The sequence below is a fragment of the Nerophis lumbriciformis genome, linkage group LG30 (genome assembly GCF_033978685.3).
Source record: "Nerophis lumbriciformis linkage group LG30, RoL_Nlum_v2.1, whole genome shotgun sequence".
Taxonomy (NCBI): Eukaryota; Metazoa; Chordata; class Actinopteri; order Syngnathiformes; family Syngnathidae; genus Nerophis; species Nerophis lumbriciformis.
In genome coordinates this window covers 11324805-11345998 of record NC_084577.2, presented here as the reverse complement: position 1 = coordinate 11345998, position 21194 = coordinate 11324805, and positions in this window count along the sequence as shown.

The following is a 21194-nucleotide window of genomic DNA, read 5'->3' as shown; positions in this document are numbered from 1 at the left end:
TGCCCCCCGGCTCAAAGCCTGCACGTTGGAGTTCAACCCAGTGGACCAGTGGGTAGCTTTCCTCCGCCTTCGGGTGGGGGGACGGGTCCTGACTGTTGTTTAGCCTTACGCGCCAAACGGCAGCTCAGAGTACCCACCCTTTTTGGATTCACTCGAGGGAGTACTGGAAAGTGCTCCACCGGGTGATTCCCTCGTTCTACTGGGGGCCTTCAACGCTCATCTTGGCAACAACAGTGAAACCTGGAGAGGCGTGATTGGGAAGAATGGCCGCCCGGATCTGAACCCGAGTGGTGTTTTGTTATTGGACTTTTGTGCTCGTCACACATTGTCAATAACAAACACCAAGTTCAAACATAAGGGTGTCCATATGTGCACTTGGCACCAGGACACCCTAGGCCGCAGTTCCATGATCGATTTTGTAGTTGTGTCATCGGATTTGCGGTCTCATGTTTTGGACACTCGGGTGAAGAGAGGGGCGGAGCTTGCTACCGATCACCACCTGGTGGTGAGTTGGCTGCGATGGTGGGGGAGGATGCCTGACAGACCTGGCAGGCCCAAACGCATTGTGAGGGTTTGCTGGGAACGCCTCCGGAAGAACTTTGAATATGTCACGAGGGAGGCGCTGGACATTGAGTCTGAGTGGACCATGTTCCGTGCCTCTCTTGTCGAGCCGGCTGATTGGAGCTGTGGCCGCAAGGAGTTTGGTGCCTGTCGTGGCACCAAACTCTAGAACCCGCTGGTGGACACCAGCAGTGAGGGATGCCGTCAAGCTGAAGAAAGAGCCTATCGGGTCCTTTTGGCTCATGGGACTCCAGAGGCAGCCGACAGGCCAAGCGAAGTGCGGCTTCAGCGGTCGCAGAGGCAAAAACTCGGACATGGGAGGAGTTTGGAGAAGCCATGGAAAACGACTTCCAGACGGCTTCGAAGCGATTCTGGACCACCATCCGCCGGCTCAAGGGGGGGGCAGCAGTGCACTGTAACACCGTGTATGGTGAGGATGGTGCGCTGCTGACCTCTACTGCAGCTGTTATTGATCGGTGGAGGGAATACTTCGAAGACCTCCTTAATCCCACCAACATGTCTTCCTATGCGGAAGCATTGCCTGGGGAATCTGTGGTGGGCTCTCCTATTTCTGGGGCTGAGGATGCCAAGGTAGTTAAAAAGCTCCTCAATGGCAATGCCCTGGGGGTGGATGAGATCCGTCCGGAGTTCCTTAAGGCTCTGGATGCTGTGGGGCTGTCTTGGTTGACAAGACTCTGCAACATCGCGTGGACATCGGGGGCGGTACTTCTGGATTGGGAGACCGGGGTGGTGGTTCCTCTCTTTAAGAAGGGGAACCAGAGGGTGTGTTTCAACAATCGTGAGATCACACTCCTCAGTCTTCCCGGTAAGGTCTATTCATGTGTACTGGAGAAGAGGCTACGCCGGATAGTCGAACCTCGGATTCAGGAGGAACAGTGTGGTTTACGTCCTGGTCGTGGAACTGCGGACCAGCTTTATACTCTCTACAGGGTCCTTGAGGGTGCATGGGAGTTTGCCCAACCAGTCTACATGTGCTTTATGGACTTGGAGAAGGCATTCGACCATCTACCCCTGGAAGTCCTGTGGGGAGTGCTTAGAGAGTATGGGGTAACGGACTGTCTTATTGTGGCGGTTCGCTCACTTTGCAAGAGTCAGAGCTTGGTCCGCATTGCCGGCAGTAAGTCGGACCCGTTTCCAGTGAAGGTTGGACTCCGCCAAGGCTGCCATTTGTCACCGATTCTGTTCATAACCTTTATGGACAGAATTTCTAGGCGCAGTCAGGGCGTTGAGGGGATCCGGTTTGGTGTCTGCAGGATTAGGTCTCTGCTATTTGCAGATGATGTGGTCCTGATGGCTTAATCTGGCCAAGATCTTCAACCCTCACTGGATCGGTTCGCAGATGAGTGTGAAGTGACTGGGATGTGAATCAGCACCTCCAAGTCCGAGTCCATGGTTCTCGCCCGGAAAAGGGTGGAGTGCCATCTCCGGGTTGGGGAGGAGATCTTGCCCCAAGTGGAGGAGTTCAAGGACCTCAGAGTCTTGTTCACGAGTGAGGGAAGAGTGGATCGTGAGATCGACAGGCGGATCGGTGCGGCGTCTTCAGTAATGCGGACGCTGTATTGATCCGTTGTGGTGAAGAAGGAGCTGAGCCGGAAGGCAAAGCTCTCGATTTACCGGTCGATCTACGTTCCCATCCTGACCTATGGTCATGAGCTTTGTGTCATGGCCGAAAGGACAAAATCACGGTTACAAGCGGCCGAAATGAGTTGGACGAAGTGGCTGGGGAGAGGAAAGTCTGGGCTTCCCTGCTTAGGCTGCAGCCCCCGCAACCCGACCTCGGATAAGCGGAAGAAAATGGATGGCTGGATGGATGGAGTTATGTTTAAATTACTGTCATAAAGAGTAAAACCTCATTTTTGTATTTGTAAACCTTACCAAAACAACTGATTTTAGTAAAACTCACACAGATTCAATATTACAGGCATTTTTAGACATTTTGCTTATTTGGTGTAGGAATTATGATGGAATACATTGTTTTTGCTTATTTCGCATTATCTCAGGATTTTAAGAACTTTACTGTCATATAGAGGAAACCAAATACTTTTTGTGTTTGCAAGCCTTAAAAAAAGCATATGTTTCGAGTAAAACTCACAAGAATGCCTTATTTCAGGCATTATTAGGCATTTTTTATGTGTAGTTTAGGCATACTTGCCAATACTCCTGGATTTTCCAGGAGACTCCCGAAATTCAGCGCCTCTCCCGAAAACCTCCCGGGACAAATTTTCTCCCGAAAATCTCCCGAAATTCAGGCTGATCTGAGTGAGGACAGCCTGTATTCACGTCTGCTTTCCCACGATATAAACAGCATGCCTGCCCAATCACGTTATAACTGTAGAATGATCGAGGGCGAGTTCTTGGTTTCTTATGTGGGTTTATTGTTAGGTAGTTTCATTAACGTCCTCCCAGCGCGGTAACAACACAAAACAACAGCAGTCACGTTTTCGTCTACCGTAAAGCAGTTTGTCTGCCGTAAACAGCAATGTTGTGACACTCTTTAAACAGGGCAATACTGCCATCTACTGTACATGCATATGTGACAATAACATCCAGGGCTTTTAGAGAATGCAGTGCACAACTGCGCACACAACAAGGAGACAAAGCAGAAGAACGCGGAAGATACAGCCATGGCGACGCCGACGACGAGTAAGATGAAGAAACACGCTTATAAGTTCCAAGCCGCAGCTGCGATTGGACCTGGATAGAAGAAGTAGTGGAATACCAAGTGCTTGGCAGTGAAGATCTTCCTCAGGAAGCAAAGATTGACCGGTTTTGGCCATGCTCGGGAGGGATGGAAAATTCCAGACTCTCGTGCATTTGATGAAAGCACTTTTGTGCGTGCCACACAGCAATGCATAATCAGAGAGGGTGTTCAGCATGGTTATAAAAATAGTGACAGAGAATAGAACAAGGATGGACAATTCAACCCTTAACTCAACAATGAGTAGATGAGTGTTATGTGTGTGTATATGTGTAAATAAATGAAAACTGAAATTCAAGTATTTATTTTATATATATATATATATATATATATATATATATATATATGTCTTATATCTCCTGATGATTGAGGGAACCCCTCATGAAACAGGCCTGTAGAGATGAAGTAGTCTTGTGATTTTTTTCCCCACACATACATATATATATATATATATATATAGCTAGAATTCACTGAAAGTCAAGTTTTTTTTATATATGTGTGTATATATATTTATATATATACATATATATATATATATATATATATATATATATATATATATATATATATATATATATATATATATATATATATATATATATATATATATGTATATATATATATATATATATATATATAAATATATATATATATATATATATATATATATATATATATATATATATATATATATATATATATATATATATATATATATACATATGTATATATAAATATATGAAATACTTGACTTGGTGAATTCTAGCTCTAAATATACTCCTCCCCTCTTAACCACACCCCCAACCACGCCCCCACCCCACCCCCGACCATGCCTTCCCCACCCCCACCTCCTGAAATCGGAGGTCTCAATGTTGGCAAGTATGAGTTTAGGAGTTATTTTTAAATAACTGTCATAGTGAGTGTGGCAGTTACACTGTCATATTGAGTAAAAAAACTAACTTTTGTCTTTGCAAACCTCACAAAAGAAAACGTTTCTAATAAAAATCACAAAGATACATTTCTTCACGCATTATTAGACATTTTTCATGTGTGGTTTAGGAATTATGTTTAAATAACTGTCATATTGAGTGTGGCAGTTATACTGTCATTATGTGTAAAACTTAATTTTGTATTTGCAAACCTTATAAAAACAACTGATTCTAGTAAAACATAGATTCAATTTTACAGGCATTTTTAGACATTTTACATGTTTGGTTTAGGAGTTGTGTTTGAATACATTTTTTATTGCTATTTTCGTTAGGGCAAGGCCGACCGGCAGGAGGCCACGGGGAAGACCCAGGACACATTGGGAAGACTATCATTCAAGTACCTTGGGGTGTGGGTGGACAATAAACTGGACTGGACTGTTAACACAGACCACTTGTACAGGAAAGGACAGAGCTGTACTTCCTGAGGCGGCTGTCCTTGTGTTTGAATACATTTTTTATTTTTTATTCTCATTGTTGCTTTTTATTTTTATTCTATTGTAATATGTTTCTATTTTGTTTCAATTTATACCCCCATTATTTACTTTTCACTTTTTACAATTTTGTACACTACTGCTGGAATTTAAATTTTCCTGAGGGAACTCTCCTGAAGGAATCAATCAAGTACTATCTATGTATCTATCTATTTATGTCTCCTGGCTGGCCTGTAAATGCCTCGGGATCCCCCGAGAAGAGCTGGACAAAGTGGCTGGGGAGAGGAAAGTCTGGGCTTCTCTGCTTAGGCTGCTGCCCCCGCAACCTGACCTCGGATAAGCAGGAAGAAAATGGATGGATTTAGTATGACAGTTATACTGTCATATTAAGTAAAAAAATAACTTGGGTATTTGCAAACATTACAAAATATATTTTTTCTAGTAAAACTCACAAAGATACATAACTCAAGGCATTATTAGCCATTTTGCATGTGTGGTTTAGGACTTATGTTTAAATAATCGTCAAATTGAGTGTGACAGTATACTGTCATAGTGAGTAAAACACATATTTTGTAATTGCAAACCTTATGAAAACAAATGATTCTACTAAAACTCACATGGATACAATATTACGGGCAGGCCCGGCCCTAACCAATCTGGCGCCCTAGGCAAGATTTTAGGTGGCGCCCCCCCACATCGGCAGGGAAGTGTATATACTCACAAGAAACCGAATAGCTTTGTCTTTGACCTTTTTTTTTACTTACAACCAGAGGTGGGTAGTAACGCGCTACATTTACTCCGTTACATCTACTTGAGTAAATTTTGGGATAAATTGTACTTCCAAGAGTAGTTTTAATGCAACATACTTTTACTTTTACTTAAGTATATTTATAGAGAAGGAACGCTACTTTTACTCCGCTACTTTTATCTACATTCAGCTCGCTACTCGCTACTAATTTGTATCGATCTGTTAATGCACGCTTTGTTTGTTTTGGTCTGTCAGACAGACCTTCAAAGTGCCTGCCTTCCTGGTGACGTTTCACTTCGTTCCACCAATCAGATGCAGTCACTGGTGACGTTGGACCAATCAAACAGAGCCAGGTGGTCACATGACCTGACTTAAACAAGTTGAAAAACTTATTGGGGTGTTACCATTTAGTGGTCAATTGTACGGAATATTTATTGTACTGTGCAATCTAATCATAAAAGTTCCAATCAATCAATCAAAAGTGTGAAGGAAAAAATATACTTTTTTTATTTCAACCGTACATCCCGTCAAAAGCCTCAAGACTGACCGCACATGAGGACGTTCCTGTCTTCACAATAAAAGTGCCGCTCCATCGCGCCTGCGCTTTCAAAACAAGAGTCTCCGAAAGCCAGCGCAAACAAGCTAGCAAGCTACGGAGTTTGACGCCAATATATTTCTTGTAAAGTGTATAAAAACGAATATGGAAGCTGGACAAACAAGGTGCCAAAAACCAACCACTTTCATGTGGTATTAGACAGAAAGGAGGAACTTTTCTTCTCCTCCATTTGAAAACGTGGACGTTATCATCACTACTGTCTGATTACAGTCAACGCAAGTCATCAGAATCAGGTAATACACCAACTTATATTCTAGTCTGCATGAAAGAAAATAATCTATATGTTAAACATGCATGTATATTCATTAAAACATCTTTAACATGTAAACAAAAACAGCAAAATAAATACATATAAATTATATACTGTATATATCAATGTATATGTATGTGTGTATATATATATATATATATGTGTGTGTGTATGTGTATGTTACTCATCAGTTACTCAGTACTTGAGTAGTTTTTTCACAACATACTTTTTACTTTTACTCAAGTAAATATTTGGGTGACTACTCCTTACTTTTACTTGAGTAATAAATCTCTAAAGTAACAGTACTCTTACTTGAGTAGAATTTCTGGCTACTCTAGCCACCTCTGCTTACAACTATACCTAATATATAAAGGGGTGGAAAAGTGACTATTACCTGCAGGGCAAACATTAGCTAACCAGAAGGCAATAACAATGTAAACAAAAACACCTGCTTAAAAGATCTAATACAAATGTCCCTGAGGAATGTAAGGTGGGAGTACTGTAATTACCTAACGTTACATTATTATTTTCCATAACAATTTAGCCCCCTCCACAATATTAACCCGACGTTAAAACAGAACTAGCTATTTATTGATTAGCAATTGCCGAATCATGTAACATTAGCTTAATGCTAAAAAGCCAGGTTACTATCACATTCTGTAACAGAAAAAAATTTCATGTAGGCTAACGTTACCTACCTGCTACCTCTGTCTTTTCTCGTTTCTCCTCCTCTTCTTTTCTCTTTTTTCTTCCCTGGGCACGTGACAGTTTTGGCCGTTTTGACATCTTGTGTTGATTTTTTGATGTGGTGACGTCCAAAAAGAGTCATGATACGGGAAAGGGGGGGGGGACCGTGCGGGGGGAAGGGGGGGGGGGCGTAATGTTGTAACAAATAATATTTCTATTAAATAGGCTTTAATTTGCATTTTAATTAACGTGGGATTATTTTTTGTATTTAGAAATAATAGTATCAACTTTTTTTTTTTTTTTTTTTTTCTCCAACATTTGTGGCACTGGCGTGGCGCCCCTTGATGGACGGCGCCCTTAGCATTTGCCTATACGGCCTATGCCACGGGCCGGCCCTGATTACGGGCACTTTTAGACATAATGCATGTTTGGTTTTGGAGTAATGTTTATATATTTTTCATATTTTGTATGACAGTAATACTGTCATATTGAATAAAAAAAACTAACTTGTATCTGTACAAACCTTAAAAAATGTTTTTTTTTCCAGTAAAACTCACAAAGAGACATTTCTCCAGGCATTATTAGCCATTGTGCACATGTGGTTTAGGAGTTATGTTTAAATAATTGTCAAATTGAATGTGGCAGTTATACTGTTATTATGAGTAAAACCTAATTTTTGTAAATGTTAACCTTACCACAATACCTGATTCTGGTAAAACTCACATAGATTCAATATTACAGGCATTTTTAGACATTTTACATGTTTGGTTTAGAGTTGTGTTTGAATACATTTGTATTGTTTTTTTCATTAGGGCAAGTCCGACGGGCAGGAGGCCGCGGGGAAGACCCAGGACACATTGGGAAGACTATGTCTCCCGGCTGGGCTGTCGAACGCCTCGGGATCCCCCGAGATGAGCTGGACGAAGTGGTTGGGGATAGGGAAGTCCGGGCTTCTCTGCTTAGGCTGCTGCCCCTGCAACCGGACCTCGGATAAGCGGAAGAAAATGGATGGATTTAGTATGACAGTTATACTGTCATATTAAGTAAAAAAAACTAACTTACAAAATATATTTTTTCTAGTAAAACTCACAAAGATACATATCTACAGGCATTAGTAGCCATTTTGCATGTGTGGTTTAGGAGTTATGTTTAAATAACTGTCATATTGAATGTGGCAGTAATACTGTCATCATGACCTAATTTTTGTAATTGTAAACCTTACCAAAATACCTGATTCTGGTAAAACTCACAAAGATTCAATACTACAGGCATTTTTAGACAGATTACATGTTTGGTTTTGGGGTTATGTTTATACAACTTTCATATTTAGTATAACAGTTATACTATCATATTGAGTACAAAAAACAAAAATGTGTTTCTTTGCAAACCATAAAAAAGATCATTGTTTTAGTTAATCTAACAAAGATACATTTCTCCAAGCATTATTAGTCATTTTGCATTTGTTTAGGAGTTATGTTTAAATAACTGTCATAGTGAGTAAAACCTAATTTTTGTATTTGCAAAAACCTTACAAAAACAACTGATTCTAGTAAAACTCACATGGATGCAATATTGCAGGCATTTTTAGACATGATGCATGTTTGATTTTGGAGTTGTGTTTATATAACTTTCATATTTAGTATTACAGTAATACTGTCATATTGAGTAATAAAAACTAACTTGTGTCTTTACAAACCTTACAAAATATTTTTTTTCCTGCAAAACTCACAAAGAGACATTTCTCCAGGCATTATTAGACATTTGGCATGTGTGGTTTAGGAGTTATGTTTAAATAACTGTCAGATTGAGTGTGACAGTATACTGTGAGTAAAACCCATATTTTGTATTTGCAAACCTTACAAAAACAACTGATTCTAGTAAAACTCACATGGATACAAAATTACAGGCATTTTTAGAGATAATGCATGTTTGGTTTTGGAGTTATGTTTATATAACTTCCATATTTAGTATGACAGTAACACTGTCATATTGAGTAAAAAAAACTAACTTGTGTCGGTACAAACATTACGAAATATTTTTTTCCAGTAAAACTCACAAAGAGACATTTCTCCAGGCATTAATAGCCATTGTGCATTTGTGGTTTAGGAGTTATGTTTAAGTAGATGTCAAATTGAACGTGGCAGTTATACTGTCATTATGAGTGAAACCTAATTTTTGTAATTGTAAACCTTACCAAAATACCTGATTCTGGTAAAACTCACATAGATTCAATATTACATGCATTTTTAGACGGATTGCATGTTTGGTTTTGGAGTTTTGATTATACAACTTTCATATTTAGTATGACAGTTATACTGTATATTACCATTGAGTAAAAAAAAACCTAACTTGTGTCTTTGCAAACCTTACAAAAGATCGTTATTCTAGTAAAGACTTAGACTTAGACTTTCTTTTTATTGTCATTCAAATTTGAACTTTACAGCACAGATAAGAACGAAATGTCTTAGTGCAGGATAAAAAAGCAATAAGGTGCATATTTCGATAAATAAATATATATAAATAATATATAAATACTATATATATATATATATATATATATATATATATATATATATATATATACATATATATAATAAATAAATATATATAAATATATATAAATAGATAAATAGATTACTGTGCAGATAAATTTATTGCACTTTTTTCACATGCGCCCACGTTTATGGGTGTATGTTATATTGTTTATTTCATTCCAGCGAGTTAATTCATTTTGAGGGGAGTTGAGGAGATAATTTAATTATGATGCGTTCAAGAGTCTTACGGCCTGAGGGAAGAAGCTGCTACAGAAGCTGGAGGTTCTGCTTCGGAGGCTGCGGAACCTCTTTCTAGAGTCCAGCAGTGAAAACTGTCCTTGGTGGGGGTGGGAGGAGTCTTTGCAAATTTTCTGAGCCCTGGTCAGGCAGCACTTTTTGCGATCTCCTGGATAGGAGGAAGAGGAGTCCTGATGATCTTTTCCGCCGTCCTCACCACTCTCTGGAGATACTTCCAGTCTGAGGCACTGCAGGCTCCAGTCCAGACAGAGATACTGTTGGTCAGCAGGCTCGCTATAACAACGATACATCTCTCCAAGCATTATTAGCTATTTTGCATTTGTTGTTTAGGAGTTATGTTTAAATAACAGTCAAAGTAAATAAAACCTAATTTTGGTATTTGAAAACCTTACAAAAACAACTGATTCTAGTAAAACTCACACAGATACAATATTACAGGCATTTTTAGACATTGGTTTTGGAGTAATGTTTGGCGCAGTGGAAGAATGGCCGTGCGCGACCCGAGGGTCCCAGGTTCAATCCCCACCTAGTACCAACCTCGTCATGTCCGTTGTGTCCTGAACAAGACACTTCACCCTTGCTCCTGATGGGTGCTGGTTAGCGCCTTGCATGGCAGCTCCCTCCATCAGTGTGTGAATGGGTAAATGTGGAAGTAGTGTCAAAGCGCTTTGAGTACCTTGAAGGTAGAAAAGCGCTGTACAAGTACAACCCATTTATTTATTTATTTATATATAGTATGACAGCTATACTGTTATATTGAGTAAAAAAAACTAACTTGTGTCTTTACAAACCTTACACAATATATTTTTTCTAGTAAAACTCACAAAGAGACATTTCCCCAGGTATTATTAGCCATTGTGCATGTGTGGTTTAGGAGTTATGTTTAAATAAATGTCAAATTGAATGTGGCAGGTATACTGTCATGAGTAAAACCTAATTTTTGTAATTGTAAACCTTACCAAAATACCTGATTCTGGTAAAACTCACATAGATTGAATATTACATGCATTTTTAGACGGATTGCTTGTTTGGTTTTGGAGTTATGTTTTTACAACTTTCATATTTAGTATGACAGTTATACTGTCATATTGAGTAAAAAAAACAAATAACTTGCGTCTTTGCAAACCTTACAAAAGATCATTATTCTGGTAAAGACTTAGACTTTCTTTTTATTGTCATTCAAATTTGAACTTTACAGCACAGATAAGAACGAAATGTCGTAGTGCAGGATAAAAAAGCAATAAGGTGCATTTTTTGATAAATAAATATATATAAATAATATATAAATACTATATATATATATATATATATATATATATATATACATATATATAATAAATAAATATATATACATAGATATAAATAGATTACTGTGCAGATAAATATATTGCACTTTTTCCACATGCGCCCACGTTTATGGGTGTATGTTATATTGTTTATTTCATTCCAGCGAGTTAATTCATTTTGAGGGGAGTTGAGGAGATAATTTAATTATGATGCGTTCAAGAGTCTTACGGCCTGAGGGAAGAAGCTGCTACAGAAGCTGGAGGTTCTGCTTCGGAGGCTGCGGAACCTCTTTCTAGAGTCCAGCAGTGAAAACTGTCCTTGGTGGGGGTGGGAGGAGTCTTTGCAAATTTTCTGAGCCCTGGTCAGGCAGCACTTTTTGCGATCTCCTGGATAGGAGGAAGAGGAGTCCGATGATCTTTTCCGCCGTCCTCACCACTCTCTGGAGATACTTCCAGTCTGAGGCACTGCAGGCTCCAGTCCAGACAGAGATGCTGTTGGTCAGCAGGCTCGCTATAACAACGATACATCTCTCCAAGCATTATTTTGCATTTGTTGTTTAGGAGTTATGTTTAAATAACTGTCAAAGTAAATAAAACCTAATTTTGGTATTTGAAAACCTTAAAAAAACAACTGATTCTAGTAAAACTCACAGATACAATATTACAGGCATTTTTAGACATAATACATGTTTGGTTTTGGAGTAATGTTTGGCGCAGTGGAAGAATGGCCGTGCGAGACCCGAGGGTCCCTGGTTCAATCCCCACCTAGTACCAACCTCGTCATGTCCGTTGTGTCCTGAGCAAGACACTTCACCCTTGCTCCTGATGGGTGCTGGTTAGCGCCTTGCATGGCAGCTCCCTCCATCAGTGTGTGAATGGGTAAATGTGGAAGTAGTGTCAAAGCGCTTTGAGTACCTTGAAGGTAGAAAAGCGCTATACAAGTACAACCCATTTATTTATTTATATATAGTATGACAGCTATACTGTTATATTGAGTAAAAAAAACTAACTTGTGTCTTTACAAACCTTACACAATATATTTTTTCTAGTAAAACTCACAAAGAGACATTTCCCCAGGTATTATTAGCCATTGTGCATGTGTGGTTTAGGAGTTATGTTTAAATAAATGTCAAATTGAATGTGGCAGGTATACTGTCATGAGTAAAACCTAATTTTTGTAATTGTAAACCTTACCAAAATACCTGATTCTGGTAAAACTCACATAGATTGAATATTACATGCATTTTTAGACGGATTGCTTGTTTGGTTTTGGAGTTATGTTTTTACAACTTTCATATTTAGTATGACAGTTATACTGTCATATTGAGTAAAAAAAACAAATAACTTGCGTCTTTGCAAACCTTACAAAAGATCATTATTCTGGTAAAGACTTAGACTTTCTTTTTATTGTCATTCAAATTTGAACTTTACAGCATAGATAACACAATTTCGTTACATAAGCTCATGGTAGTGCAGGATAAAAAAGCAATAAGGTGCATTTATAAATAAATAAAAATAATATATAAATATATATATAAAATAAATAAATATACTTAAATATATATAAATAAATAAAAAGATTACTGTGCAGATAAATATATTGCACTTTTTCCACATGCGCCCACGTTTATGGGTGTATGTTATATTGTTTTTTGTTTATTCCAGCGAGTTAATCCATTTTGAGGGGAGTTGAGGGGATAATTTAATTATAATGCGTTCAAGAGTCTTACGGCCTGAGTGAAGAAGCTGGAGGTTCTGCATCGGAGTCTGCGGAACCTCTTTCTAGAGTCCAGCAGTGAAAACAGTCCTTGGTGGGGGTGGGAGGAGTCTTTGCAAATTTTCTGAGCCCTGGTCAGGCAGCGCTTTTTGCGATCTCCTGGATAAGAGGAAGAGGATTCCTGAAGATCTTTTCCGCGGTCCTCACCACTCTCTGGAGATACTTCCAGTCTGATCAGGCACTGCAGGCTCCAGTCCAGACAGAGATGCTGTTGGTCAGCAGGCTCTCTATAACAAAGATACAGTTCTCCAAGCATTATTAGCTATTTGCATTTGTTGTTTAGGATTTATGTTTAAATAACTGTCATAGTGAGTAAAACCTAAATTTTGTATTTGCAAACCTTACAAAAACAATTGATTCGAGGAAAACTCAGATACAATATCACAGGCATTTTTAGACGTAATGCATGTTTGGTTTTGGAGTTGTGTTTATATAACTTTCATATTTAGTATTACAGTAATACTGTCATATTGAGTAAAGAAAAAACAACTAACTTGTGTCTTTACAAACCTTACAAAATATTGTTCCCAGTAAAACTCAAAGATACATTTCTACAGGCATTATTAGCCATTTTGCATGTGCGGTTTAGGATTTATGTTTAAATAATTGTCATATTGAGTGTGACATAGTGAGTAAAACAAACTAACTTGTGTCTTTGCAATGCTTACAAAAGAAAATGTTACTAGTAAAACTCACAAAAGATACATTTCTTCATGCATTATTAGAAAATGTTCATGTGTAGTTTAGGAGTTATGTTTTAATAACTGTCAAATTGAGTATGGCAGTTATACTGTCATTAAGTGTTAAACCTAATTTTTGTATTTGCAAACCTTACAAAAACAACTGATTCTAGTAAAACTCATATAGATTCAATATTGCAGGCATTTAGACATTTCACATGTTTGGTTTAGGAGTTGTGTTTGAATACATTTTAATTGCTTTTTTCGTTAGGGCAAGTCCGACCGGCAGGAGGCCACAGGGAAGCCCCAGGACACATTGGGAAGACTATGTCAGCCGGCTGGCCTGGGAACGCTTCGGGATCCCCCGAGAAGAGCTGGACGAAGTGGCTGGGGAGAGGGAAGTCTGGGCTTCTCTGCTTAGGCTGCTGCCCCCGCAACCCGACCTCGGATAAGCGGAAGAAAATGGATACATTTAGTATGACAGTTATATTATATTGAGTAAAAAAAACTAACTTGTGTCTTTAAAAAACCTTACAAATTATACGTTTTCTAGTAAAACTCACAAAGATACATCTCCAGGCAATATAAGCCTTTTTGCATGTGGTTTAGGGGTTATGTTTAAATAACTGCCCTATTGAATGTGGCAGTTATACTGTCATGAGTAAAACCTAATTTTTGTAATTGTAAACCTTACCAAAATACCTGATTCTGGTAAAACTCACATAGATTCAATATTACAGGCATTTTTAGACGGATTGCATGTGTAGTTTTGAAATTATGTTTATACAACTTTCTTATTTAGTATGACAGTGATACTATCATATTGAGTAAAAAAAGCTAACTTGTGTCTTTGCAAACCTTACAAAAGAACATTTTAGTAAAACTCAAAGATACATCTCCAGGCATTATTAGCCATTTTGCATTTGTTGTTTAGGAGTTATGTTTAAATAACTGGCATAGTGAGTAAAACTTAATTTTTGTATTTGCAAACCTTACAAAAACAACTGATTCTAGTAATACTCACATGGATACAATATTACAGGCATTTTTAGACATAATGCATGTTTGGTTTTAGAGTTATGTTTATATAACTTTCATATTTAGTATGACAGTAAAACTGTCATATTGAGTAAAAAAAACTAACTTGTGTCTTTGCAATCCTTACAAAAGATCATTATTCTAGTAAAACTCACAAAGATACATTCCTCCAGGCATTATTAGCCACTTTGCATGTGTGGTTTAGGAGATATGTTTTAAACAACTGTCATATTTAGGTGGCAGTTATATGTCTATGCGTAAAACCTAATTTTTGTATTTGCAAATCTTTCAAAAACAACTGATTACAGTAATTGTCACATAGTTTTAATATTACAGGTATTTTTAGACATTTTGCATTGTTGGTTTAGGAATTATGTTGCAATACATTTTTATTGCTTTTTTTGCATTATCTCAGGATTGTAAAAATATTAGTCAAATCGAGTAAAAAACTACTGATTGGGTGTGGCAGTTATACTGTCATTATGTGTAAAACCTAATTGTTGTATTTGCAAACCTTACAAAAACAACTGATTGTAGTAAAACTCACATGGATAAAATATTACAGGCATTTTTAGACATAATACATCTTTGGTTTATGAATCGTGTTCGATTGCTCCTGCTCACAGAACCACACAGCCAGCGCACAACACACGAGCCACAAGCCCACAGCCCAAGGCAGTTAAATACCCCTGCAAATCCACAAGGCACGACACTTACTTTGGAGTCAGAGTTTCCTCTGCCCCTGCGTATTGTGGGATTCTGGGGGTTCTTTTCGGTAGCCTGCGGGTCTGCTGGGTAGTCTTGGGGATTCCTTCTCAACCTGCGCGCGTTCACCCGGTCCTCCTTGTCAAGCCTGACGATCCTCCTGGTCGCTCCTTTTTAAATGTGTGCAGCCCTAATGCTCCACAGGTGCGTCTGATTTCAGGTGCCGTTCGATTGGGCACTTTGGTTGTCAGGGGCAACAAGCTAAAAGGGGCAACGTCTTAAAATGCCAGCAAAGTCCACAAGGAATAAACTTATGCAATTAAAAATACAGTCAAAGTCCTCAAAGTGTCAAAACATGCAATCAAATTGTAAAATGTAAAAACATGCAATTAAAATCTACAACAATAAAAACACTCAGACATGCATGACAATGAAACAAAAAAAATAAAATCCCCCACTTGTGTCCCATCACATCCCCCCCATACATTATCGTTGTCAGTCCCTGCAACGGGGGGAACTCTCGTCTGCATAGCGGGCAGGCAACTGTCGGTCAAAGCCTTTTTTAGCTCTTCAAAGGACGTCTGACACTCTGGTGTCCACACTATTTTGTGGGCCTGTGCCTTCTTGTCGGTGGGACGGCCAGTGAGGACGTCCCACCGACATTTATTTAGGGGACGGGCTATTTTAGCAAACCCAGCCACAAAACGTTGGTAATAGCCTGCCAATCCAAGAAACGCTCTCACTTCCTTGACAGTGGTCGGAGCGGTACTGCCTTAATTTTACCTGAGTCCGGTCTCACTCCATCCCGATCCACCACGTGTCCCAAGAATTTCACCTCACGCTGAAAGAGCTTGCACTTAGAGGGCTTGAGTTTAAGTCCATGTCGCTGCAACCGTTCAAACACCTGGTCCAGGTGCTGTAGATGGGCAGTGAAATCAACAGAAAAAATTATTATGTCATCAAGATAAACCAACAATGATTCCGCTATTTGACCATTCAAACAATGATGTATAAGCCGTTGGAAAGTGGCAGGTGCATTGCATAGACCAAATGGCATGCGTTCAAACTCGAACAGTCCGAGGAGAGTTGTAAATGCAGTCTTTTCACGATCGTCCGGGTGCACCTCCACTTGCCAATACCCACTAGCGAGGTCTAAGGTCGAAAACCATTCAGATTTGCTCAGACCAGTTAGGGTCTCTTCGATTCAGGGGAACGGAAAGGCGTCTTTATGTGTAACTGAGTTTAACCTCCGGTAGTCTACACAAAAGCGCCAACTCCCATCCTTTTTGCGGACTAACACTATAGGCGCTGCCCAGGGACTGCAGCTTTCCTTTATCACTCTCTGTTCAAGCATACCTGAAAGCATGCAGTGTCTTCACTTCCTTATGCAACAGAGGCGGGATGGGTCGGTATCTCTCCCTGGTAGGGGCGGAATCTCCAGTCAGTATCCTGTGTTGCACAACACTGGTCCTTCCAAAGTCCTCATGTTGTGCAAACACCTTCTCCCACTTTGCCAGCAGGGCGCGTAGCTGCACCTGTTGCTGCTCAGACAGATCCGGCTTATCACTCAAATCCCTAACATCTGGGGACAGTTCTGGATTGGTTTGGGCTGTGGCATCAATGAGTGACACTTCTACCACACCCTCCTCTACTAGAGATAAACACAGATCCTCAGCTCCATGCACATCACTATCATCAACACAGAACAGCTGCCCTAGCTTCTCAAATCGTTTTAAGGAAATACTGTAGGAATGGGGGTTATAAACACGGAGGGGCAGCCTACCTCTGTTCACCACGACCAGTGATTTTGCCACGCCAACTGCACCGGCAGTTGGCGTGGCAGGGCGCAGTAGTTAGCCCTGCACCAACATCTCCTTTGGGGGATATGTAATACTAGTCTTCGAGGCCAATCTCACGTGGCCTAGCAAGCCATCTTCAGCAGCAACAGCTTCTATACGGGAACATGTAGCAAAAGCTTCCTCCACACCTTTTGCTTTTGAAGATGCCGAAGAGTAGAGGTCTTAGGACATTTAAAAACGGCATCCCAACAACCCACGATTAGATTCATACCTATTATGAAGGGGTGTGTACAGTTTTGATCCGCAACAATTACTACTCCTCTTTCGGGAACTTTAACACCCTCTACCTCAAAATCAAGAACCGCATAGCCGATATAGGGGATTTCCAGGCCATTAGCTGCTCTTAGACGAAAAAGGGTAGGGGTCCTTAAGAGCTTAGCTTCGGTAAAGTGAGCATTAAATAGGCTTTCGGACATTAGCGTCACTTGGGACCCGGTGTCTAAAAGTCCTGGCAGAATAGTGCCTCCAGCATCTACTTGTATTGTGGGGCATTGACCTACAAATGTTTCTGGAGCCCTGGATGATGTTGGCGTGGTGGCCAGCCCTGCAACTCGGATCTCAGCAGCAGGGACATTTAGTTTAAATCCGGTGCATGTGTAGTTGCAGTGCTGAATTTTTAGACATAATGCATGTTTGGTTTTGGAGATATGTTTATATAACTTGTGTTTATAGTATGACAGTTATACTGTTATATTGAGTAAAAAAAACTAACTTGTGTCTTTGCAAACCTTACAAAAGAAAATGTTACTAGTAAAACTCACAAAGATACATTTCTTCATGCATTATTAGAAAATGTTCATGTGTAGTTTTGAAGTTATGTTTATATAACTTTCATATATAGTATGACAGTTATACTGTTATATTGAGTAAAAAAAAAGTAACTTGTGTCTTTACAAACCTTACAAAATATTGTTTCCCAGTAAAACTCACAAAGATACATTTCTACAGACATTATTAGCCATTTTGTATGTGTGGTTTAGGAGTTATGTTTAAATAACTGAAATTGAGTGTGACAGTATACTGTCAAAGTGAGTAAAAAAAAACTAACTCGTGTCTTTGCAAACTTTACAAAAGAAAATGTTACTAGTAAAACTCACAAAGATACATTTCTTCATGCATTATTAGAAAATGGTCATGTGTAGTTTAGGAGTTATGCTTAAATAACTGTCATTTTGAGTGTGGTAGTATAACTGCCACACATATTGAGTTATAAAGTTAAGTGTAAAACCTAATTTTTGTATTTGCAAACCTTACAAAAACAACTGATTCTTGTAAAACTCACATAGATTCAATATTAAAGGCATTTTAGACATTTTACATGTTTTGTTTAGGAGTTGTGTTTGAATACATTAGTATTGCTTTTTTCGTTAAGGCAAGTCCAAACGGCAGGAGGCCACGGGGAAGACACAGGACACATTGGGAAGATTATATCAGCTGGCTGGCCTGGGAACGCCTCGGGATCCCCCGAGAGGAGCTGGACGAAGTAGCTGGGGATAGGGAAGTCTGGGCTTCTCTGCTTAGGCTGCAGCCCCCGCAACACGACCTCGGATAAGCGGAAGAAAATGGATGGATTTAGTATGACAGTTATACTATCATATTGAGTAAAAAAAAACTAACTTTTGTTTTTGTAAACATTCAAAATATATTTTTTCTAGTAAAACTCACAAAGATACATGGAGTTTAAATAACTGTCATAGTAAGTAAAACCTATTTTTTGTATTTGAAAACCTTACAAAAACAACTGATACTAGTGAAACTCACATGGATTCAATATAACAGGCATTTTTACACATTTTGCATGTTTGGTTTAGAAATTATGATGGAACACATTTTTATTGCTTTTTTCGCATTATCTCAGGATTATAAGAATATTACTGTCACATTGAGTAAAAACTACTTTCTGTGTTTGCAAGGATTAAAAAAGCATATTTTTCGAGTAAAACTCCTAAGGATGCATTATTTCAGGCATCATTAGCCATTTAGCATTTGTAGTTTAGGAGTTATGTTTAAATAACTGTCATATTAAATGTAACAGTATACTCTCATATAGAGTAAAACCTATTTTTTGTATTTGCAAACCTTACAAAAACAACTGATTCTAGTAAAACTCACATGGATTTAATATTACAGGCATTTTTAGACATTTTACATTGTTGGTTTAGGAATTATGTTGGAATACATTTTTATTGCTTTTTTCGCATTATCTCAGGATTTTAAGAACATTACTGTCATATTGAGTAAAAAAATACTTTTTGTGTTTGCAAGCCTTAAAAAAAGCATATGTTTCGAGTAAAACTCACAATAATGCATTATTTCAGACAATAATAGCTCATTTTTATGTGTAGTTTAGGAGTTATGTTTATTTACTGTTATATTGAGTGTACTTGTCATGGTGAAAAAAACCTAATTTTTTTTATTTGCAAAAATTTCAAACACAACCTGTTCTAGTAAAACTCACATGGATTCAATATTACAGGCATCTTTACAAATTTTGCATGTTTAGTTTAGAAATTATGATTGAATACATTTTTATTGCCTTTTTCGCATTTTCTCAGGACTTTAAGAACATAATTGTCATATTGAGTAAAAAAATACTTTTTGTGTTTGCAAGCCTTAAGAAAGCATATGCTTCGAGGAAAACTCCCAAGGATCCAATATTTCAAACAATATTAGCCATTTTGCATGAGTAGTTTAGGAGTTATGATTAAAAAACTGTCATATTGACAGTTTACTTTCATAAAGAGTAAAACCTAATTTTTGTTTTTGCAAACCTTACTAAAACAACTGATTCTAGTAAAACTCACATGGATTCAATAATAGGCATTTTTACACATTTTGCATGTTTAAGTTAGAAATTATGATTGAATACATTTTTATTGCTTTTTTTGCATTATCTCAGGATTTTAAGAACATTACTGTCATATTGAGTAAAAAATACTTTTTGTGTTTGCAAGCCTTAAGAAAGCATATGTTTCGAGGAAAACTCCCAAGGATCCATTATTTCAAACATTATTAGCCATTTTGCATGAGTAGTTTAGGAGTTATGATTAAAAAATTGTCATATTGAGTGTGACAGTTTACTTTCATAAAGAGTAAAACCTAATTTTTGTTTTTGCAAACCTTACTAAAACAACTGATTCTAGTAAAACTCACATGGATTTAATATTACAGGCATTTTTAGACATTTTTCATTGTTGGTTTAGGAATTATGTTGGAATACATTTGTATTGCTTTTTTCGCATTATCTCAGAATTTTAAGAACATTACTGTCATATTGAATAAAAACTACTTTTTGTGTTTGCAATCCTTAAAAAAGCATATGTTTCGAGTAAAACTCACAAGAATAAATTATTTCAGGCAATATTAGCTCATTTTTAAGTGTAGTTTAGGAGTTATGTTTAATTTACTGTCATATTGAGTCATGGTGAAAAAAAACTAATTTTTGTATTTGCAAAAATTTCAAACACAACCTAATCTAGTAAAACTCACATGGATTCAATATCAAAGGCATTTTTACACATTTTGCATGTTTGATTTAGGAAATATGATTGAATATATTTTCATTGCTTTTTTCGCATTATCTCAGTATTTTAGGAATATTACTGTCATATTGAGTTAAAAGCTACTTTTTGTTTGCAAGATTTGAAAAAGCATATGTTTCGAGTAAAACTCCGTAGAATGCATTATTTGAGGCATCATTAGACATTTTGCATGTGTAGTTTAGGAGTTATGAATAAATAAATGTCATATTGAGTGTGACAGTTTACTTTCATGAAGAGTAAAACCTAATTTTTGTGTTTGCAAACCTTACTAAAACAACTGATTCTAGTTAAACTCACATGGATTCAATAATACAGGCATTTTTACACATTTTGCATGTTTAGTTTAGAAATTATGATTGAATACATTTTTATTGCTTTTTTCGCATTATCTCAGGATTTTAAGAACATTACTGTCATATTGAGTAAAAAAAATACTTTTTGTGTTTGCAAGCCTTAAGAAAGCATATGTTTCGAGTAAAACTCACAAGAATGCATTATTTCAGGCAATATTAGC